The sequence below is a fragment of the Muntiacus reevesi genome, chromosome 3 (assembly GCF_963930625.1).
Source record: "Muntiacus reevesi chromosome 3, mMunRee1.1, whole genome shotgun sequence".
Lineage (NCBI taxonomy): Eukaryota > Metazoa > Chordata > Mammalia > Artiodactyla > Cervidae > Muntiacus > Muntiacus reevesi.
Window position 1 is genome coordinate 116,317,179 of NC_089251.1, and position 24,164 is coordinate 116,341,342.

The 24,164-nt window shown below is 40.3% G+C and overlaps 1 protein-coding gene across 2 annotated transcripts in view; it reads left to right on the forward strand.

Annotated features, from left to right (window-relative positions):
• The window catches only part of ZBTB8A (zinc finger and BTB domain containing 8A), a 60,822-nt gene that overhangs the window by 16,535 nt on the left and 20,123 nt on the right, over positions 1–24,164 (forward strand). The window contains exon 1 of one of the 2 annotated variants that reach the window (XM_065930308.1): positions 20,889–20,956. The exons of the other annotated variant lie outside the window; for it this stretch is intronic. The gene's annotated coding sequence lies outside the window, so the exon portion shown is untranslated. Of the gene's footprint in view, positions 1–20,888; positions 20,957–24,164 lie in introns of those variants that run through there. 2 annotated transcript variants of the gene reach the window in all.

Consider the following 24,164-nt stretch of genomic DNA (forward strand, 5'->3'; position numbering starts at 1 on the left):
TGACTGAGGTTGAACATCCCTTCATCTGATATTTGTATTTCTTTTTCTGTGAACTGTCCTTTGCCTTATTTTTTCTTAGGTTCATTCTTTTCTAGTCAATTTCTTAGAAGCTTAGTGTATATTATGGAGATTGCCATTTCTCTAATAGATGTTTTTGCCGTGTTGTCATTTGTCTTTCGCCTTTTTGTAGTATATTTTGTCATACAGAATTTTGTTTTATCTTTATGTCGTCACACGTATCAGTCATTTATGGCTTTTGTATTTTGAGTCATGGTTATAAAGGCCTTTCCCAGTTTGAGTTTATAAACCTTCTATATATTTTCTTAGCACTTTTATGGACTTATTTTCACACCTAAGTCTTTGATCCATATGGCATTCATCCTGGTATGAGATGGAGGTGTAAATCCAGCTTATTTTTTTTTTCCAGAAGGCTAAAAGTTGTCCCAATGTCACTTAGTAAATTGCTCATCTTTTTACCACAGGTTCATCATATGTTAAATTCCTGCAGATAATGGGGTACTTTTCTGGATTTCCTAGTATACTCCACTGGTCTGTCTTTGTCTTTATCATCAGCATCACAGTTTTATTTATTGATGAAGTATATAATATAACTGAATGTCTGTTGGTGCTAATTCTTTCTCTTCATTCTTTTTCAAAATTTAACTGGCTGTTGTATATTTATTTTTCCATAAAACTTTAGCATCAACTTGTATTGATCTTAAAATGACCTACTGGTATTTTTATTATGATCATGTTATATTATAAAATGACTTAGGAAGAATTGGCATCGTAATATGTTGAGCGTTCTTATTCAAAGAGTTTGATTTTCTGTAGTCTTCTCTTATGTCCTTAGTTTTTTTCATGAGTCTTATGCATTTCTTGTTAAATTTATTCCTCCGTATTTTGTATTTTTAATGTTGTTGAAAACCGGAGTCCTTTATTTCATTATATTTCTTACCTGGTATGGTTTTTTTTGCACATATATACATATATATATAAGTTAATGATAATGATTTCTAATATGAATTTCATAATCTCCTACTCCCTGTTAATACTCTTATTGTTTGTGGTAATTTTACAGTTGATTCTCTATCATTTTCCAAGTATACAGGCATATCCATAAACAGTGATAATTTCACCTCGTACTTTCTAGTTCTCCTTTCTCTAGTTTCTTTCTCAAGTCTTATTGCATTGGCTAATGTCTCCAGAATGATGTTAAATAATATGTAGTGGGAATAGATGGCATCCTTGTTCTGTTGCTGACTTTACTGGGTAACTTCTATTAAATGCTAGGTTTGGGGCTATAATAGATATATTTTTATCAGGAACAAACTTTTAATAGATTATAGACCAGACTCTGTGCCATAAAATGGAGATTAAAAAAATAAAATGAATATGACTATACCTGCCTTCAAAGAGTTTATAGGAAAAGATAGGTACAAAAATTAGTGTGAAAGGTGTCACAGTAAAGTTATGTGTAGTTCACAATGGGGACACACAAAAAAGGTGATAACTAATCAGCTTGAACCCCATGTCAAGAGAAAATTCTAAAGAACAGCGTACTCAAAACGTATTGGCTTAGTTTGCCTTTGAAATGTTTTCATTGAAGTAATTATAGAATGTCCTTGACTTTAAAGTCAGGATATAGGGAAAGTCATGTAAATAACCTTTGTTATTCCTGCCCTGCAAGTAGGTTCATTATTACCATTTTTCTAGATTCTATATATATGCATTAATATACATATTTGTTTTTTTCTTTTTGACTTCACTCAGTGTAACAGGCTCTAGTATAACATCCACCTCACTAGAACCGGCTCAAATTTGTTCCTTTGTATGGCTGAGTAATATTCCATTGTATGTGTGCGGGGCAGTAATAGAGACGTATAGATATGGCAGGGGGTGGCAAAGGGTGGGACAAATTGAGAGAGTAACATTGAAACATATACATTACCGTATGTAAAATAGCAGGAGGTTGCTATATAACACAGGGAGCTCATGACAACCTAGAAGGGTGGAATGAGATGCGGGGTGGAAGGGAGGTTTGAGAGGGAGGGGATATATGTCTACTTATAGCTGGTTCGCACTGTTGTACAGCAGAAACCAGCTCAACATTGTAAAGCAATTATCTTCCACTTAAAAGTAAATTAAAAAAAAAGAACCTTGTTAGTTCAGTAAAGACATTAGTGAAGATATTTATTGAATGTCTCAAACATTAAATCAAGGCTGGGCTTCCCTGGTGGCTCAGTTGGTAAAGAATCCATCTGCAATGCAGGAGACCCAGATTCAGTCCTTGGGTGGGGAAGATCCCCTGGAGAAGGAAATGGCTACCCACTCCAGTATTCTTGCCTGGAAAATCCCATGGACGGAGGAGCCTGGCTGGCTACAGTCCATGGGTCGCAAAGAGTCGGGCACAACTGAGCGACTAAATCACCACCACCATACACATAGACGTGGTCTCTCCTCGTATGATTATTACAGTGTAGAAGGGAAACACATATCCAGGCAGGCAAATAAAATGCATCCCAGCAATTGCCATGGCGTACATGTACACAGTGCAGTGGGTCCTGGAAGAAATAGCAATTAGCATGAACCCAGGAAAGTCAAGGAAAGCTTCCCAAACGATGCTGTGTTTGAGCTGACTCTGAAGGAAGAGTAAGAGCTTCTCAGACTGAGAAGGGTGGTTTTATTGTAGCATAGGAACAATATATAAAAAGCTTGGCAGCGTGAAGGGTATAATGTGCCTGGGAATGGCATAGATCTTCAGAGTGGGAGGTAGGTAGCTGGAAGATGAGCATACAGAGATTGGCAGAAGTTGGGTCCCAAGGGGTATTAAATCCATTTGTAGAAATATGGACTCTATCAAGGAGGCAGGAAGGAGCACTAAAGAATTTTAAACAGGAGAATCTGGAAAGATCACATACTTCAGGATGGATTGAAGGGTAAAAGATAAAAGGCAAGGAGACCAGTTAGGAAGTTTATTGTATTGGTCCAAATATTCTGTATAATGACATTTAATGCCCTCAGAAGAATTCACATACAGATTCCTCCTAGAAGTTAGCGCCAGAAAAATGCTCATTTCATAGTGGGCAAATGTTGCAAGTATTATATAAATTGTTTGTACTTTTCCGTTTTGTTTTGTTTTTTGCCTTGGATTACAGTACAAATGGTGTTCAGTGTTAACCTACAGAAACCATCTCATCTCCATTTTAAATTTCTATTGTAAAGTATGTTTCATATATATATATATATAAAACTACTTTTAAAAGGATGTACGATGATTTTGGAAAATATACACAAATGTAATAAAAAAATATAAATTCCTAACATCATCTAGTGCCACCGCTCCCCAAGTGTTTCCATCCTAAATCAATGACATTCTACCTCCATCTCAACTGCAAATAGAACTCGTTACTTTGCAAGGGGGCAAATTCTGTGTTGAGCAGCGTAACCTGGTATTACTCAAAACAGTTTTTTTTTTTCTTTTTTTACCAAAACAGTAAGAAATACTACATTTTACATCTTGACCAGGACTTACCTGGTAAAGAATCTGCCTACAATGCAGGAGACCCTGGTTCAATTCTTGGGTCAGGAAGATCCCCTGGAGAAGGGATAGGCTACACACTCCAGTATTCTTGGGCTTCCCTGGTGGCTCAGCTGGTAAAGAATTGGCCTGGACACCTGGGTTTGATCCCTGGGTTGGGAAGACCCCCTGGAGGAGGGCATGACAACTCACTCCAGTGTTTTTGCCTGGAGAATTCCCATGGACTGAGGAGACCGGCAGGCTACAGTCCATGGGATCCCAAAGAGTTGGACACGACTGAGCGACTAAACACAGCACATGTTGACCTAATACACACCTGGGATTCTGTATATTAATCTATCTCTCTATCTGAAACAGAAAATTCATGTAAAAATTCATGTAGTAGTAGTAAATTCATGTAAAAAAATTCATGTAAATTCTTATTACTTGCAATAAGCTCTAATATTTTAAATTCTATTTTGTGTTCTTTAAAATCCTACTTGTACACAATAAATTGATTTCACAGCCCACTAGTGGACTGAGATAAGCAGTAAAATAACCACCGACTTAAGACTTTCCAAACCTTAGTTTCAGTTCAGTTCAGTTCAGTTCAGTTGCTCAGTCATGTCCAGTTCTTTGCGACCCCATGGACTGCAGCACGCCAGGCCTCCCTGTCCATCACCAACTCCCGGAGTCCACCCAAACCCATGTCCATTGAGTTGGTGATGCCATCCAACCATCTCATCCTCTGTCGTCCCCTTCTCCTCCTGCCCTTAATCTTTCCCAGCATCAGGGTCTTTTCCAATGAGTCAGCTCTTCGCATCAGGTGGCCAAAGTATTGGAGTTTCAGCTTCAAAATCAGTCCTGCCAATGAACACCCAGGACTGATCTCCTTTAGGATGGACTGGTTGCATCTCCTTGCAGTCCAAGGGACTCTCAAGAGTCTTCTCCAACACCACAGTTCAAAAGCATCAATTCTTCAGTGCTCAGCTTTCTTTATGGTCCAACTCTCACATCCATACATCACCACTGGAAAAACTGGACCTTTGTTGACAAAGTAATGTCTCTGCTTTTTATTATGCTGTGTAGGTTGGTCATAACTTTCCTTCCAACGAGTCAGCGTCTTTTAATTTCATGGCTGCAATCACCATCTGCAGTGATTTTGGAGCCCAGAAAAATAAAGTCAGCCACTGTTTCCACTGTTTCCCCATCTATTTGCCATGAAGTGATGGGACCATGTTGCCATGATCTTAGTTTTCTGAATGTTGAGCTTTAAGCCAACTTTTTCACTCTCCTCTTTCACTTTCATCAAGAGGTTCTTTAGTTCTTCTTCACTTTCTGCCATAAGGTTGGAGTCATCTGCATATCTGAGGTTATTGATACTTCTCCCAGAAATCTTGATTCCAGCTTGTGCTTCCTCCAGCCCAGCGTTTCTCATGATGTACTCTGCATATAAGTTAGATAAGCAGGGTGACAATATACAGCCTTGACGTACTCCTTTTCCTATTTGGAACCAGTCTGTTGTTCCATGTCCAGTTCTAACTGTTGCTTCCTGACCTGCATACAGGTTTCTCAACAGGCAGGTCAGGTGGTCTGGTATTCCCATCTCTTTCAGAATTTTCCACAGTTTATTGTGATCCACACAGTCAAAGGCTTTGGCATAGTTAATAAAGCAGAAATAGATGTTTTTCTGGAACTCTTTTGTTTGCTTGCATATAAATATGAAGGCACTAGATCAAGACACCTGAGTTCAAAAAATCCCATCAAGTTCTCATTTTTAAGAAACTGTTCTTCATCTTGAGTTAACATCTGCCTCCTTTTAGTCCTATCCATTGGTCCATTTTTGCTTTTCAGAACCACATGAAAACATTTATTCGACAAATATGACTGAGCACCAGTGTGCCAGACATGCTCTGTGTTAAGGATGCTAAACAGTCAGGCCTTGTGGAACTTAATGTTCTAGTGATCAGGCCAGAGGACTCGCCTACCGGAGCTTCTAGAAGAATAATTCCTCTTCTAGAGGAAGAGCTTCCTCTTCCACGTAGTTCTTCTTCAATATCAGAAGACAACTATCATTTTTCACTTTTATCTTTTCTCCTGGTTTCTAAACTATGACATAGTTTCTATGACAACAGCTGTTGAGTCATAGTGATCAACTGAAACTTCCCATACTAAAGATGAACTTGCCAAGGTAACCTCTAATAGTGATTTTGAAGCAAAGATTTGTTTAAAGTTGGGGAACAAGTTATGTGAAGATCTGGGTGAGGAAGGTTCCTGACACAAGGACTATCAGGAGTGCATTGGCACATTGGGAAACATCAAAACCATTGAGGCTAGAGCTAGGGGCAGGTAGAGGATGGGAGGAAGGATCTTGCAGTCCTTTTAGATGAGGGTCATGATTTTGGAATTCTTTCTGAAAAGAAAACTTCTGGAAGTGTTGAGAAGAGGAATGATACAACATGACTTATATTTTAGCAGATCCCTCTGGTAAAAGCAGAGCCAGAAAGTTAAGGCATTAGTCTGTTATTCAAGTGTTCTTTTATGACCCTCCTTATAGAGTTTTATCATATGCTTCTTAAACTTCCTGCATATTTCTTAAGATATTTAATTTAAACAATTTTGCAAGAACCTTCCATTGCATTGGATAGCTAGCTACTCATTTTTGTGTGTTCACTTTGTGTGTTTTATACTGGATATCTTCACATATTCTCTTGTTCCTAGGAGTTGTTTTTTTTTTTTAACTTTATTAAAGTATAGTTTACATACAATAAGCGGTACTGTGTTTAAGTGTACAAGTTCAATGGGTTTTGATATGTATTCATGTGTAACAGTCACCATAAAGAAGATAGAACATGTCTATCACCCAGAACTTCCCTCTTATCTTCTCCACCCCACCACCCAATGCCTTTTATCAGTCTCCTTTCTGTCACTCTACATTAGTCTTGCCTGTTTCTAGAATTTTATGTGACTGGAATCACACACTATTGACTCTTTTGTATCTAGCTTTTTTTGTTGAGGCTAATGCTTTTGAGATTCATTCATGTCATTTTGTATATCAGAGGTTTGTTCTTTTCTGTTGCTCACTGCTATTCTTTGGTATGGATGTACCACCATTTATCTATTCACCAGTTGATGGACATTTCTTTCTAAATGAGGACGAATGTGAGTGAAGCTGCTCTAAATTCTTATACTAACTTCTTTGTGGACATATATTTTCATTTCTCTAGGATAAATACTTAGGAATGGAATTCTTGGGTCCTGGAGTAGGTTTAACTTTACTGGAACTGCTAAACAGTTTTCCAAAGTAATTGTACCATTTTATATTCCCACCAGCAGTGTATGTGGTCCAGTTTCCCCACATCCTTGTCAACAGTTGGTACTGTCAATCTTTTTAGTTTTAGCCATTACAGTGGGTGTATAATGACATTTCATTGTTCATTGTGTGTTTCCCTAGTGGTTAATGATATTGAACATTTTTTCATATGCTAATTTGTGTATCTTTTAGTGAAATATCAGTTCAACTCATTTGCCAATGAGTTGTTTGTCCTATTATTGAGTTTTTTGAAGTCTTTATATATTCTAGATACAAGTCTTTTAAAAAATATTTATTTATTTATGGCTGTGCTGAGTCTTCATTGCTGTGTGAGGACTTTCTCTAGTGCAGAGAGTAGGGGCTACTCTCTAGTTGCAGTGCATGGGCTTCTCATTCTGGTGGTTTCTCCTGTTGTGGAGCATGAGCTTTAGGGTGCATGGGCTTCAGTAGCTGCTGCATATGAGCTCAGTAGTTGCGGTTTGCAGGCTCCAGAGCACAGGCTCAGTAGTTGTGGCTCATGGGCTTAGTTGCCCTGAGGCATCTGGGATCTTTCTGGGCCAGAGATCAAACCCACATCCCATGCATTGACAGGCAGATTCTTAACCACTGGACCCCCAGGGAAGTCCTATCTTTCACTTTAGATTGGACTGATCCCAACATGTCCCAGATTATTTGACCACTGAAAATGTCGATGAGGAGGCAAAACTCTGTCTTCATGGTGTTTGTCTCCTACCTTCTAGCACACATTTTTCTTACTAAAGTATCCAAGATACTTGCTGCTTTCTTCTCATTATGTCCAATCAGCATTATAATATCAATGTAGTGAACTGTTGCCCCTGACAGGTGAAAACAAACTGCTACTTGTGTTTCTTGCTGATCCATGTAGAGACGAAACATCTCTTAAGTCAATGACTATATTCCAAGGGCCTGGTACCATGTTGATTTGCTTCAATAGAAAGATCACATCTGGAACAACAGCTACAATCAGAATTACCCAGTGACTAAGCATACTAATGGAGAAGGAAATGGCAACCCACTCTAGTATTCTTGCCTGGAAAATTCCATGGACAGAGGAGCCTGGTGGGCTACAGTTCATGCAGTCACAAAAAGATGAACACGACTGAAGGACGAACAAGCATACTAAAATCTACAGTCAGTACCCAAGACCTGTCCACCTTCTGCAGAGGCCGGAGAGGCAGATTAAATGCCAAAGTGATAGGAATCACTATCCTAATATCTTTGAAGCCTTTGATGGTGGCAGTAATCTCTGTATATTTCCAAGGGATTTAGTGTTGGTTTTGGTTTATGCTGGTAGGAAAGGAAAGTTAAGAATTTTTGTTTGTTCCAAAGTCTCTGAGTTGTGTCTGACTGTTTGCAACCCCAGGGACTGTAGCCCCCCAGGCTTCTCTGTCCATGGAATTCTCCAGGCAAAAATACTGGAGTGGGTAGCCATTCCCTTCTCCAGGGGATCTTCCCAACCTAGGGATTGAACCCTGGTCTCCCACATTGCAAGTGGATTCTTTACCTCTGAGCCACCAGGGAAGCCCAAGAATACTGGAATGGATAGGCTATTCCTTCTCCAGTGGATCTTCCCAACCCAGGAGTCAAACTGGGATCTCCTACACTGCAGGTGGATTCTTTACCAGCTGAGTTACCAGGGAAGCCCCTTATCATAGTAACCCCTATACCATGATCAGGGAGCTACAGTGGGGCTTTTGCCAGTTGCTAATTAGGGCTTTTGGAAATGTACTTCAAAAATAGGAAAAATAACCATAGGGTGAGATAGACACAGGCCAGAACTCCATTAACACTGCCTCAATAAATGCCTACTTTGATTGGTGGATCACAATGGCGTTTTGGATACCCGGGGATTAATGCCCATTCAGAACCAGTATCTCGCAGTCCCTGAAAGATCTAGATAGTTCCTTTCTCCTAGTGTTCAGTCATCCTCATAAATGGCTTCACTTGCATTCATTTAGCAATGCCCTACTAGGACATTATTTCAGGTCCCTTGAGGAAGACTTGGAGGAGATTTTTAATATGTACTTGTGGGAATATAGTGTCCTTCTTTAATCAAATGTTCTATAAATCCAGTTCTCTAAAGCAGCTTAGGTCTGAGGTATGGATGGCAGGCTATCATACTCCAATATGGCAAACCAAGTCAGAGTCCTGCTCAGTAGACCTAGAGTTTCTGTTTGGTGGTTGGTTGGTTTTTTGTTATATAGACCAAGTTAATACTTTAGTAAGCTGTTTGTTTAGACAGTTCCCAGAGATGACAAGATCAGTTAGCCATCACTAAAGATCCATCCCTGCTGTTGTTTAGTCACTAAGTCATGTCCGACTCTTTGTGACCCCATGGACTGCAGCATGCGAGGCTTCTCTGTCCTCCACTATCTCTCAGAGTTTGCTCAGATTTATATCCATTGAGTCAGTGATACTATCTAACCATCTCGTCCTCTGCCAGTTCCTTCTTCTTTTACCTTCAGTCTTTCCCAGCATGAAGGTCTTTTCCAGTGAGTCAGCTCTTTGCTTCAGGTGGCCAAAGTACTGGAGCTTCAGCTTCAGCATCAGTCCTTCCAATGAATATTCAGTGTTGATTTTCTTTAGGATTGACTGGTTTGATCTCCTTGCTGTCCAAGGAACTCTCAAGAGTCTTCTCCAGTACCACAGTTGGAAAGCATCAGTTCTTCAGTGCTCAGCTTTTTTTATGGTCCAACTCTCACATCCATACATGACTACTGGAAATAGCATGGCTTTGCTTATATGGATCTTTATCAGCAAAGTGATGTCTCTGCTTTTCAGTACGCTGTTCTAACTTTTCTTGTCACAGCTTTCCTTCCAAGGAGCAAGCATCTTTTAATTTCATGGCTGCAGTCACCATCCACAGTGGTTTTGGAGCCCAGGAAAATAAAATCTGCTACTATTTCCACTTTTTCCCTTTCTATTTGCCATGAAGTGATGGGACTGGATGCCATGATCTTAGTTTTTTTAATCTTGAGTTTCAAGCCACCTTTTTTACTCTCGTCTTTCACCCCCATCAAGAGTCTCTTTAGTTTCTCCTCACTTTCTGCCTAGTATTCTTGCCAGAATTCCTTGGACAGAAGAGGCTGGTGGGCCACAGTCCATGGGGTTGCAAAGAGTTGGACACGACTGAGCGACTACACTTTCACTTTTTCACTTCCTGCCATTAGAGTGATATCATCTGCATGTCTGAGGTTATTGATATTTCTCCTGGTGATCTTGACTCCAGCTTGTGATTCATCCAGCCTGGCATTTCACATGATGTACTCTGTATATAAGTTAAATAAGCCAGGGTGACAGTATATAGCCTTGATGTACTCTTTTCACACACAAAGACTTTAGTGTAATAGTGAAGCAAAAGTAGGTGTTTTTCTGGAACTCTTTTGCTTTCTCCATGATCCAGTGAATGTTGGCAATTTGATCCCTGCTGTATATTATGGTAATCATATGCACGTCGTTGCCAGCATTTAACCACTGTCACTTGACCTTTACCACTCTGTGATCTTATCATCCCATTTCAGTGAGGACTTTTTCTCCTGTCATCCTCATCCTACAGATGATAACGTCTATATCTAAGTGAAGGAAGTGTCCTCTGGACATTTGGGTTTCTTCCTCTACATTCCAGAATTTTTGGCGTCTCAACTTCATTGAATATAGTTCACTCTTGAGTTCAAGTTGTGGTCAGCCAGTGAAACATTTTCAGAGACTTTCCTAAGTGCTTTAACTCACTAACAACTCTTCCTGCATGATAATTTTACATTATCCTCCCTGGGAAATACTGGGATCTGACTCTGGCCATGGTCTGGTGGTAGTGAGAAGTGGGGAGGTGTGTCTGGAGGAAAATTGGTATCTCCTTGCAAGGTAGTTGTCTCAGGTGAGTTTCTGTCTTCAAGAAAAGGAAGGCTGGTCTCTTCAGGCTAGGAGGGACAGGCAGCTTCCTTGGTGAGGGAGGCTCTTGGGAATTTAGAGGTTCAAGGTTCTCAGATTGCCTGAATCTATTCAGATGTTCCCATTCCAAGCCTTAGGGTCTCTCTCACCATCAGTGCCTGTCACATCAGAGACTTGGTCAGGATGTTAAAACAACCTGTGTTGTTATTTTGCAACCCACACATTTGGGGTCTAATATTTAGCTATATGCACCATGTGACTTCACAGAGAGCTTCGTTTAGGGTCATCGTCAAAGTTCTTTGATTCTCTGATGGTGAATTGAGTTTAAAGACTGGAACTTATTGTTTCCTCTCTGTGAGTGCTTCAATACAGTCAGAAGCAGATGGCCTCCCAAGTCCTTGTGGTCATCATTACTATCATGATGGTCAAATGCAGCAGCCACTTGGTCTCCCAAAGCATTGCCTTTGATAGGACTTTGTCCTAAGCAAACATGAGTGATGAGGTAGGTAATCATAATGCCACTACATTTCCATTTTCCATCAACAGTAAGCCCATCACTCTGTTCAAGCTCAAATAATCAGCAAACCAATCCTCAAATCCTATTTCGGAGGGCCTATTTCCTGGGACCTTTTCTGTTGTTAAGATTGTATAGTAAGAGTCTTATCCAGAAAATGGAAGTTATTCCAGATATTCCAAACAGAGATAATATGCTACAGGAAATTGCAAGGGTGTGGGAAGGCCTGGAAGAGCATAAATGAGGATGGAGGCTGGAGGAACAAAAAAGAAGAAGGAAATGATACTCAGAGATCACAAGGGCTTAAGAGTTCACAAGCCCTTAAAGCTGAACCCACAAGCGTGTGCTGCCCTTCTGAAGACACAGTCAGTCTTGGATCTGCTGAAGAATTGCCACCTCAATCAGAACTTGAATCACCAAAAAGATTCTGTATCTGCCTCAGCTGCTGTCCAGAATCATCCCATCCTGCTACTATTATAGCAACTGTGAGAGCTAGAAGCTGGAAATTTCTCTCTTTCTCTGGTCTTCTGTTTCCATCATGACCCATTTAGCATATCTTACAGGAAATTAGCTGATGAAAGATCCTGGGTCATGAGATTTCAGACTCTCAGCCCCAGACTCTACTTATCAGAACATAGCGGAGTACAAAAGGGCAGTTGTTTGGCTTAAATAGGTATGCAATAGGTAAAAATGGTCAGTACAGAAACCAAAATCTGTTGCCTTAGTTACGAAAACCTGGCAAGAGCAAAGAACAAACTTACTCAACCCTAGATGGGTAGGTTAGGAAAAACAGCACTTTCTCCTGCCTGTCAGTTGCTATAGTCTAGCAATGCAACAGTTTCACCAATACAAATCCACTGAATATTTATTATTTACTATGGGTTAAGCTCAGGTTATGTTGTGATACTTTAATCTTGTGATTTGAGTGAAAAGTATAAATCAGAGTAGATTAAAAATCAGATAAACATTTTTATATTTAATGACTGTAATTCTACTGTATTACCCCATCCTCATCATTTTCACAAATAGTGATATTTACTTAGAGACCAAAGGCATTGGTAATGAGCTCCATGCTACTCCCTTCTCAGGTATCTGTACACTTTGTCGCTTTCTCTTCCTATTGCAAAGAGGGCATCTACTCCCATCCCTCACTGATCCTTTCTAATAGTAACCATTTTAATGTGTTCTCAATCTCTTCCTGCTTCATCTGGAAGTTTATTTCTTCAGTTATCTTTTTTTTTCTTTCCAAAATATTCAAATTCTTCTTCAACCTTGACCCCACTTGCCCTTACTATCACTTCCTCCCTGATTCTCTTTCCCTTTACAGCAAAACTCGTTGAAAAGAGTTGTGTGTGCTGGTTTCTCTCATCCCATTCTCCCTTAAACCCACCCTAACACACATATATACACACACTCATCGCTGATAAATCCAGTGGTCAACCCTTAGTCCTCATCTTACCAAAACTAACACAGTTGATCTACCTTTTCTTCCTTGAAACACTTTCTTCCCCTCCAGGGTATTTCTTTCTATCTTTCTGGCTTTCCTCTCAGGTATCTTTGCTCGGTCCTCTTCATCTCTGTATTCTCTAAATGTTAAGAGTGCCAAGGACTTGTATCTGTTCTATGTAGTCTCCTCCTTTGTAATCACATTTAATTTCATGACTAAATGGTTGAGTAAATACCATCTATATGCTGATGGTTCCCAATCTTATATCCCCAGCCTGGACCTAAATTCTTAACTCTATTTATGTGCACAGCTGCCCACTCTTCATCTCTTATTAGATGAATAACGGGACACGTTAAACTTAACATGTCCAAAATTGAGCTCCAGGTACCAGCCCCTACCACCTGTTTCTCACCTAGTCTTTCCCATTTCAACAAATGGCAAGTCCCTTTTGCCAGTACTCAGGCCATAAAACTTGGACTCATCCATGATGGTTCTCTTTCTCTTTCCTGCGGTATGTTTGTTACCTAGTTGTGTGTGTGTGTGAATTACCTCCTTCCTTTTATCTATTGGATTCTTTTCATTAAGCCCCTGGAACTCAGTCTCCATCCTGTCTTGAAAGTATAATTTTCTTTTCAGGACTGGAGTACATAGCTCTAGGAGTTCGTCTGCCAACTTGAGGTGTTTCACTTTAGGGAAGAGTCACGTGACTGCCCTTTGACACAGTCTGTTGCTAAAATCATTCCTGCAGCTCTCAGCCTTTTCAGAGGTCCTCTGTTCTTTCTTCTGCTTTTCAAAACAGTGTTCAAGTCTCTGTAGTCAGGAGAAGATAATTTTCCACTTTACTTTCACTGTTAACATCCTCCCACTCCCCATCAACTCTCAGTGAGGAGCCTGTTTAAATTTGTACACAGTGACTACTGTTTGCAACTCTTAACAATACTGATGCTCACTTTGAATGTCTACAAATTGCCTGCATAGCAAATTCTTGTTGAAACTTAGACTGAAAAAGAAAATCTGTTTCTCCCCCAAGGAATTAACTTTTATTAAATCTTTTAAGAATAGAATTAGTGTTTATATAAGACATGTCTGAAAAAGAACTGGCAATGACTTGGTCATCAATTTATCTTTCCTCTGTGAAACCAACTTTGATTCCTTTCAGGGTTAAGAATGGATTTTAAAGAATAGTTACACTAATAGTTAGATGAAAGTTAACGAAGAATTCAGAATCTTCAGATATAACATAAGTTGAGATTATTTGGTTACAAGTTAAAAGGAAAACCACCTCTAATTAACTTAAGGAAAAGGACATTTATTGGCTCAAGTAACTTAAAAGTTCAAGGATCCATATAGCTTACTGTATGACTAGGGCTGGGGTCAACGAAAGGAGCCTGTGTCTGATTTTGTTTGGTTTTTGGCCACATTGCACAGCATGTTGGATCTTAGTTCCGGACCAGAGGTTGAACCCGAGCCCCCTGTGTTGTAAGTGTGGAGTCTTAACCACTGGACTGCAAAGGAAGTCCCCTGTCTGTGTCTGTTTTTGTAAATAAAGCTTTATTGGAACACAACCATGCCCATTCCTTCTCATATTGTCTAGATGTTTTTATGCTCTGAATTGAACAACATAGTGGTGAAGCTGAATAGTTGTAAAAGAGATCTATGAACCACTATGATTTGTGGGGGTTTCCCCCAAACCAAGCAATTTTCCCAACACTAACTCAACTCAATTCTGGCACTGTCTACCTGTGGATAGCATCAAATTCCACAGGTTAAGAGCTCAGTCCCACAAGAGTGCCCCTATTTCAGATGCTAATCACAAATCAGATTGTTCCCTATGCTTCTGACCAACTGGCTATAAATCAGAGGTTCCCAGTACCCCCTCCTTGATTAACCTGCAAGAGTGGATCACAGAATTCAGAAAACTAGTTAACTTACTGGTTCATTACAAAGGGTCATGAAGCAACAACTGGGTGAAGAGAGACAATAGGACAAGATGCTGAAACCAGGAGCTTCTGTCCTGTGGAGTTTGGAGCTGGCAAGTGGGTGAGTTCTGGCTCACCAGCCTGCAAGTTCAGAACCCTATCCTTGGTTTTCTTGGAGGCTTCATCACCTAGGCGTGATTGATTAAATCATTGGCCATTGGTGATTGATTCAACCTCCAGTCCCTCTCTCCTCTTCAGAGGTCATGAAGTGGGACTGTTAATCCACTAATTGTTCTCCCTGGCAATCCCCCATTCTTTAGGGGACTTCCAAAAGTCACCTTATTGGGACTTCCCTGGTGGTCCAGTGGTTAAGACCCGGCACTCCCAATACAGGGGGCCTAAGTTTGATCTCTGGTCAGTGAACTTGATCCCGAATGCTACATCTAAGATTCAGTGCAGCCAAATAAATAGTCAAAAAAATGTCACCTTATTAACATAAACCCAGTTATGGTTGAAAGGGACTTGTTATAAGTAACAAGATACCCATTTCGCCTTCATGGCTCTGATATAATTTCAGATATTATAACGCCAGATGCTCCCATTGCTCTCACCGCTTAGAAAATTCCAGGGGTTTGGAAAACTCTGAGCCAGGAACCATGGACAAAGTCCAAAATACATATTTTTTTTCCAAGATACATATTTATTATAAATCACATTTTCACACCCACAAACCCTGAAATATTTCCCATCTGGCCCTTTACAGAAATGAATGACCAGCCTCTGGTCTAGAGAAAAATGATGTCGATTGGATCTGGTCTTTCTATTTCTCTACTCTGCTTTCCCCAGTGTTGATCCCGTCTCATGTAGGTTCCCTTATGGTGGCAGAAAATCTGCATAGCTCCAGGCTCACATCCTTATATCTAGATTGGTCTTCTTTCCTAGTTGCTCCAATAAAAAATGCTAAGACTTGCTTTGATTTAACCTCCTTTTGTGGCCTTGTTTGATATGTCCATCCCCAAACCAATAACTGACCATGGGAATGCAGTACTCTGATTTGCCAGGTCAAGGTCACAAGTTGCCCTCTAGAGTGATGAGTCGAGTGAGTATCTTCCAGACCCATAAGAACTGAAGAAGTGAAAGGTTGATCCTCTGAAGAAAAGTTGAGGAGCTGTTTCCACAAAAAGGTATTAAATGAGTAGGTGGAGCAGTAGGAATAGAATAATGAGTAAACAGAAGGGAAATGATATAACAGACTGGTAACCAAAAGTGCCGTTTGAAACAGAATAGCAACTTTTAAATAGCTACAGCTTCTTATGTTAATATGGAAACAAATACTTTCCCTTTTCACCAATTCATTTACTTTTTTAAAAGATATTTATTTATTTATTTGGCTGTGCTGGGTCTTAGCTGTGGCACATGAGATCTTCAATCTCGGTTGCCACATGCAGGATCTTTAGTTGCAGCATGCAAACTCTTAGTTGCAACATGTGAGATCTAGTTCCCTGACCAAGGATCAAACTTGGGACCCCTGCACTGGCAACATAGAGTCAACTACTGGACCACTAGGGAAGTCCCTCACCAATTCATTTTAAATCAAGATTTAGGTCAACTAAGTGAAATTACTGTTTTTATTTATTACAGTTTGATATTGGCAATTTCGTGCAGTTTGTATTAGCTTCCTAGGGTGGGCTACAACAAAGCACCACAAAGTGGGTGGCTTAAAACAACTGAAATTTATTCTCTCAGTCTGGAGATTGGAAGTCAGAAACCAAAGTGTCAGCAGGGCCACACTCCCTCCAAAGGCTCCAGGGAAAATCCTTCCAGCTTCTGGTGGTTGCAGGTATTCCTTGACTTGTAGTTGTGTAACTCCAATCTCTACCTCTTCATGTGGCTTTCTTTCTTGTGTGTATTTATGCATCCTCTCTTCTTGGTGTAAGGACACCAGTCATTGAACTTAGGGCCCACCCTAATCCAGTATGGGCTTCCCAGGTGGTGCTAGTGGTAAAGAACACGCCTGCCAGTGCAGGAGACATAAAAGATATGGGTTTGATCCCTGGGTCAGGAAGATCCTCTGGAGGAGGGCATGGCACCCACTCCATTATTCTTGCCTGGAGAATCCCGTGGACAGAGGAGCCTGGAGAGCTACAGTCCGTGGGGTCACAAAGAGTCGGACATGACTGAAGTGACTTAGAACACACACTGTAATCCAGTATGAGTTCATCCTAATTATATCTGCAGAGACATTCTTTCCAACAAGGTTACATTCTGAGGTTCCAGGTAGACATGAATTTTGAGGGACAGTATTCAACCCACTACTCAGTTTAGCCATATACTATTGGAGAATTGAAAAAGCAGAAGATTTATCTTTTCAGCTTCTAAATAAGTATAAAAATAAAGATTGGGTTAGTGTGTATTCCGGGAATGCAAAGATGATTCAATATCCAAAAAATCCATTAGTGTAATGTATCATTTTAATAGATTGCTATGGGTTGAATTGTGTTCCCCCTAAAAAGATATATTGAAGTCCAAACCTACAGTACCTTTTTTGAAAACAGGGTTGTTACAGGTGTAATTAATTCAGATGAGGTCATACTCGAGTATGGCTCTTTCATTCAAAATGACTAGGGTCCCTATAAGAAGACATTGTGACGATACAGGAGAGATCTTCCTGCGGAGACACAGAGACACACAGGGAGAAGAAAGCCCTGTGAGGATGGAGCAAAGATTGAGGTTCTGCAGCCACAACCTGAGGAGCACTTGAGGCCATCAGAAGACAGAGAAAAGCAAAGGATTCCTCTCTTAAAGGTTTCAGAGGGAGCCTGGCCCTGCCGGCTTTGATTTCAGATCTCTAGACTGCAGACCGTGAGACAGTTTGTTTCTGTTGTTTTAAGTCACCCAGTTGATGGTATTTTGTTGCAGCAGCCCTAGGAATGGCCATGCCCTCCTCCATTGAACTTCCCTGGCGGCTCAAATGGTAAAGCGTCTGCCTACAGTGCAGGAGACCTGGGTTCAATCCCTGGGTTGGGAGGATCTTCTGGAGAAGGAAATGGCAACCCACTCCAGTACTCTTGCCTGGAAAACCCCATGGACGGAGGAGCCTGGTAGGCTACAGTCCTTGGGGTCGCAAAGAGTCGGTCACGACTGAACAACTTCACACTCAGCCCTAGGAAACCAATAGCCAGATTAAGAGGAAAAAAGCATATAAATACAGACTACGCATTTAATACAAGTTAGCACTCATTTATGACCCCAGTTTTTAATTAATTCATTTGTTTCTTTATTTTTGGCTGTGCTGGGTCTTTGTTGCTGCTTGGGCTTTTCTCTAGTTGTGATGAGCAGGGGCTTCTCTCTACTTGCGGTGCACGGGCTTCTCACTGTGGTGGCTTCCCTTGTTGTGGAACACGGGCCCTAGGACTGATGGGCTTCAGTAGTTGCTGCCCGTGGGCTCAGTAGTTGCAATTCCGTGGCTGTCGAACACAGGCTTAATAGTTGTGCACAGGCTTAGCTGCTCTATGGCACGTGGGATCCCCCTGGACCAAGGATCAAACCCGTCTTCTATATTGGCAGGTGGATTTTTTTACCACTGAACCACCAGAGAAGCCCCTAAACATCATTCTTAATGGCAAGATTTTAGCAACATGTCCACTCAGCCCATGAAGCCTACTAGCCCATTCACTATAGCAAGAAAACCTATAAGCAACAGAAATAAATCTTAACAAAAAACATTCAAGGTCATAAAGAAAATAAGGAAACATTACTGAAGAATGTGAGAGAAGACCTAAATGAGTGGTGAATTATACCATATTCATGGATAATAAAACAGTATTAGAGGTATTTCCCTGGTGGTCCAGTGATTGACTCCATGTTTCCACTGCAGGGGGCACAGGTTCAATCTCTAGTTGGGGAAGTTCCACATGCTATGAAGTGTGGCCAAGAAAAAAAAAGAATATTTTCTTAAGAAAAAGACTCAGTATTATAAAGATGTATGGTCTCACATAAATTAATCTCTAAATTCAATTCCAGAAATAATCCCTATAGGATATTTTTAAAGTAAAATATGATACGCTTATCATAATTTTTATATAGAAGAACAAGAGGCAATCATATTTTTTAATGTTATTTGAAGGAGCCTTATGAGGGAGAGTTTTAGTTTTAGTTTTCTCAATTGAGTTTAAATTTAGAGTTTAAATTTAAACTCAATTTAGAGTTTTAGTAATTAAAGCTGTGCAGTATTGGGGGAGAGAAATAGATGAATTGAACCAAAAAGGGAGCTTAGAAATAGACCCATGAATTTATGGAAACTAGATGTATAACAGAAGTAGCATTACAAATTAGCAGGGAAAGGATTTTCTGTTCAATAAATAGTGCCAGAAAGATTGGTATCTTTATGAAAAATATTAGAATACCATATGCAAAATCAACAGTAGGTTAAAACCCTAAAAGTGAGAAACAGAACTTTATTAATTAAAAAACCTCAATGTCCTTGAGATAGGGATTTCTTAAACAAGATAGAGAAAGCACATTAACAGACTGATACATTTGACCATATTAACACTAAAAGCTGCTGTTTAATAAAAACTCTACCTTTAAGGAGTTAAAAAGACAGACCACAGATGGGAGAAGATATCTGCAAGACTTATAACTGATAAAGGATTAGTTTGTTGGATATATAAAGGATACCTATAAATCAATAAGAAAAAGATAACCCAGTTTAAAAAATAAGAAAGGATATTGTGTAGACAGCATATATAAAGGATACCTATAAATCAATAAGAAAAAGATAACCCAGTTTAAAAAATAAGAAAGGATATTGTGTAGACCCCTACCAACATTCATACCCTTTGCTGTATGACTTTGCAGTTCTTCCCACTAACAGACCAGAAGATATTTCTTCTCCTCTGTACTTTTGATTTGGCCATGTGATTTGCTTTAGTCTGTTAGGATGTGGTACATATGACACTGTGGCAGCTAACAAGCCTTAGTCTTAAGAGACCTCATGTAGTTCCACTTGGGTTTATCTCCTTTAGCCATTGTCGTGAGAAGAAATTGTCCAGGCTGGCCTGCTAGTCCCAGGAGGAAGATGTAAGACCATGTACTAACACAGCCACTTCAGACAAGCTGCCCCGTCTAACCCACAAGCACTTGAGCTATATAAATACTTAATTATTGTATAACACTGTTTTGGTGGTTAGTTGTTATGCAGAGGTACTTAGCAACATTGTAATGAGCAAGGAAATTCAGTTAATCATGGTCAACAGACATTAAAAGTTGTTCAGTCCATTCAAATAAAAGCAATAGCATACCATTGTATGCCCATAAGATTGGCAGAATTTTAAAAGTCTGATGACATTAAGTGTTGGCAAAAATTGAGAAGTAGAAATTGATATATACCATTAGTGAAAGTGCACACCTAAAGACTAGGTGACATGATTCAAGCCATTGAGTTGCAAGTTCCCTGAATGTGGCATCTGGAAAAACCTTTTTTTTTCCCCAATAAAAAAAAAAAAAGATAAAAATTGCCTGGTAATCGCCTTTTGTCTTTTCATCTTCTTTCTGCCAGGAATATGAATGTGAAGTTGCAAATGGGGCACTCATCTTGCAGTATGAGGTGTTTTAATTTCATTACTTATATTTTTCATATGTTGATTTGATTCCTCTTCAAACCTACCTCTTCTTTTTTTCCCCATTCTTGTGGATAATAATGATAAAGTAAAAGGAGAATAGCTAAAGTAGTACTTCACAAATAACTGCATTTGTGAAGTACTTACTACATACCAAGCACTGTTTCAAGTGCTGTAGATATTGGGTTGGCCAAAAAGTTCGTTTGGATTTTTCCAGCCGATGTTACAGAAAAACCTGAAAGAATTTTTGGCCAACCCAGTCCATCAACTCATTCAATCCTTACAGTAATCCTATGAAATAAATGCTATTTCTGCTTCTGTTTTACAGATAGAGAAACAGCGTTACAAAGGTTAAATATTAATACATTGCTCAGGTTCACATAGCTAAAACATAGCTAGAATGAAAGCGCTAGAATTTCAGTCAAGCTACCTGGTTCTAGAGTCTGTGCTCATAACTATATGCTAGTGTACATCACCTTTTATCTTTGATCATTTTAAACACACTTATTTGATAGCCTATTAGATTTTTATTCTGTTTTACTCAAATTTGGGGGTTCTAATTCCCTGCTTGTCATGCCTGCTAGTTCTTTATAACGAACAATTTCCTTATATCTTTTAATATTTTTGACTCTTTCATTCAACAGCATTGATTAAGCATCTGTTGTGCGCTCAAGTGCTGTTCAGGGACCTGGGAATATAAGTAAACAAAACAGGTAAACTCTCTGCTCTCGAGGACCTTAAGTTCTAGGAGGAGGAAACAGAGAGTAATCAAATAATAAGAGGATAAAGAGTAGGGGAGGTGCATAGAATGATAAAGGAAAGCGTCTCTGATAAGGTGACATTTGAGCAGAGATCAGAAAATGTGAGAATGGGAGCTATGTGTATATATGGGGGAAGAATTTCCAAGCAGAGGGAATAGTACCACAAGGCTTCATGGCAGGAACTTGCCTTAAATGTTTGGGAATGAGCATTGGAGCTGGAATGCTGTGTGTGAGGACTAGAGCAAAGGATATGCGGGCAGAGGGGTACTCCGAGGGAACAGGACGCGGATGGTGTAGGGCCTTGCAGGTCCGGAGAGGCACTTGGGATTGAATGGGGAACTTTGGAGGATTTCGTGCAGAGGAGTGACTTGATTTCACTTACGTTGTGGAAAGGTCGCTCTGACTGCTGTACTCAGATTAGACACTCCACACATTCATTCCGGGAGAGAAAAGTGTTGTGTAAGACATGAAGTGCTATTTAAAAAATTGCATCTTAAATATAATGGTTATTTTGGTTTGTTTGTTTGTTTGTTTTGAACTTTTTCTTTTGTATCGGGGTATAGCGGATTAACAGCGTCGTGATAGTTTTAGGTGAACAGTGAAGGGACTCAGCCATACCTGTATCTGTGCTCGTGTGCAGACTCAGTCACTCAGCCGCGTCCAACTCTTTTTGACCTGATGGACTGTAGCCCGCCAGGCTACATAGAATTTTCCAGGCAAGAGTACTGGAGTGGGTTGCTATTTCCTACTCCAGGGGATCTTCCCAACCCAGGGATCGAACCTGCGTCTCTTGTGTCTCCTGCATTGGCAGGCAGATTCTTTGCCACGTCACAACCTGGGAACCCTCCATGCTGTGCCATGCTAAGTCGCTTCAGACTCTGTGACCCTATGGACTGTAACCTGCCAGGCTCCTCTGTCCATGGGATTTGGGATTCTCCAGGCAAGAATACCGGAGCGGTTTTCATGTCCTCTTCCATGGGATCTTCCCAGCCCAGGGATTGAACCTGCATCTCCTAAGTCTCCTGCATTGGCAGGCGGGTTCTTTACCTCCACGTGTATCCATTCTTCCCAAACCCCCTCCCATCCAGGATGTCACATAACATTGAGTAGAGTTCTATGGGCTATATACATTATTAGATCCTGTTGGTTATCCATTTTAAATATAGCAGTGTGTACATGACCTTTCCAAACTCCCTAACTATCCCTTCCCCCATGCTACTGCTAAGTCACTTCAGTTGTGTCCGACTCTATGTGATCCCATAGATGGCAGCCCACCAGGCTCCCCCGTCCCTGGGATTCTCCAGGCAAGAACACTGGAGTGGGTTGCCATTTCCGTCTCCAATGCATGAAAGCGAAGAGTGAAAGTGAAGTTGCTCAGTCATGTTCGACTCTTAGCGACCCCATGGACTGCAGCCCACCAGGCTCCTCCATCCATGGGATTTTCCAGGCAAGAGTACTGGAGTGGGGTGCCATTGCCTTCTCCAAATAGCCCGGTTACTATCATTTAAAGCTTACGAAAGTTGTCAAGGCTTAGATATGGTCAATTACATCCTCCAACCCCATTGAAGGCACACACACACAAGCTGCTAAATGGTCATACCAGTAGAATACAGATCTGTGACCCACTGGGATCATACCAATGGTAGATTGGTTGGGGTTACCTGTAATTTGTTAACATGTATGACCTTAAATTCATGGGAATCCCAGACTGCACCTTCGTATCATTCCTGTAGATGTCAAGGCCATAAATTAGTGCCACAAATCCACTGAGTCCCATACCAATCACTCTCTCTAAGGGTAATAAGAGGCATAGTTCATAAAGCACCCAGCCTTGTCTCATAATTACCAGGTTGATAATTTTTAGCATGATTTAACCATTCCCAACATAGAGGAGCCTTTAAACTTAAATGACCATAGCCTGGTGTTAACCATGTAGATCCTCCCCATAATTGTAGGAGTTTTCCTTTTAATAGATGAGAAGTTAATTTTTTATTGAGACTTAGCTCATCACTCCGATTGAGTTTAAATGACCCTAAGAGAAAACTTAAATCTATGGCCAGTCTCAGAGCAGGTATTTTTAATTGGCCAGGTGAGAGGATCCCATCTAGAATTATTATGAATAGATAGAACAGGATAGAACACTCATCTAAAACAAATTTCCTAGGGGGTATCCAATCAGAGCCCTAAAGAACAGAAATCCACCAAGGTAACCCAGAAGTAATAGGCACAGGCAGTTGGCCACAACCCAACAATTGGATTGAGTTTTAAACTAGCATAGAATCATGTCCATGATAGAAAACATGTGATTGATAGGCATAGGTCCAAGGAATCAAGAATACATAAATGATCATAAAAGTCAGATTGGCATCTTGGGCTAACTGTCTACTTCTGATGTCATCTTCTTCTCATCCTAGAGTAGTGTAGTTTCCTCTGTTTGCGCATTGTTTTAAGGTGAGTTTGAGGTCAGCAGGCCTCTCTATGGACCAGTCCAGCGTAGGGGCCTTTGGAAGTGGGATTTAACTGAAGAGTCAATTTCCCTTCAATTTCACTGGGCATGAGCTAGTTAAGAGTACCTGATAGAAAGGTCCTTCCATCCAGGTCGGAGACAGTTCCTTAAATTATGTCTTCTTCCAGTCTTGACTGAAGGTCATGTGTAAGGCATCTGATCTTCATCCAAAGAAAGATTACTGCGATAAGCTTCAGAAACAACCCCGGAGTGTCCCAAATTTGTCTGTACTCCCCAAGGAAGCGAATGGGTACACGGGGCCGCTGCTGGTTCCAAAGCTCTGGTTCCTCGTGGAGTCCAGTTGAAGGAAGGAAGTCCACTCTGAGTCCCTTCATGGTTGCCATAAGTGTCAACTAAAAAGATGTACAACTTGAGAGTTGTGAGTTAAGTTTTAATATGGGGCAAAATGAGGACTGCAGCCCAGGAGGCAGTATCTCAGATGGCTCTAGCAACCATAAATTCGTTCTATAAGTCTGTGCGTCTCTTTCTGTTTTGTAAGTAAATTCATTTGTATCATTTCTTTCTAGATTCCACATATAAGGGATATCATACGATATTTCTCTTTGTCTGACTGACTTCACTCAGTATGACACTCACTAGGTCCATCCGTGTCACTGCAAATGGCATTATTTCTTTGTTTTTAATGAAAAGAAG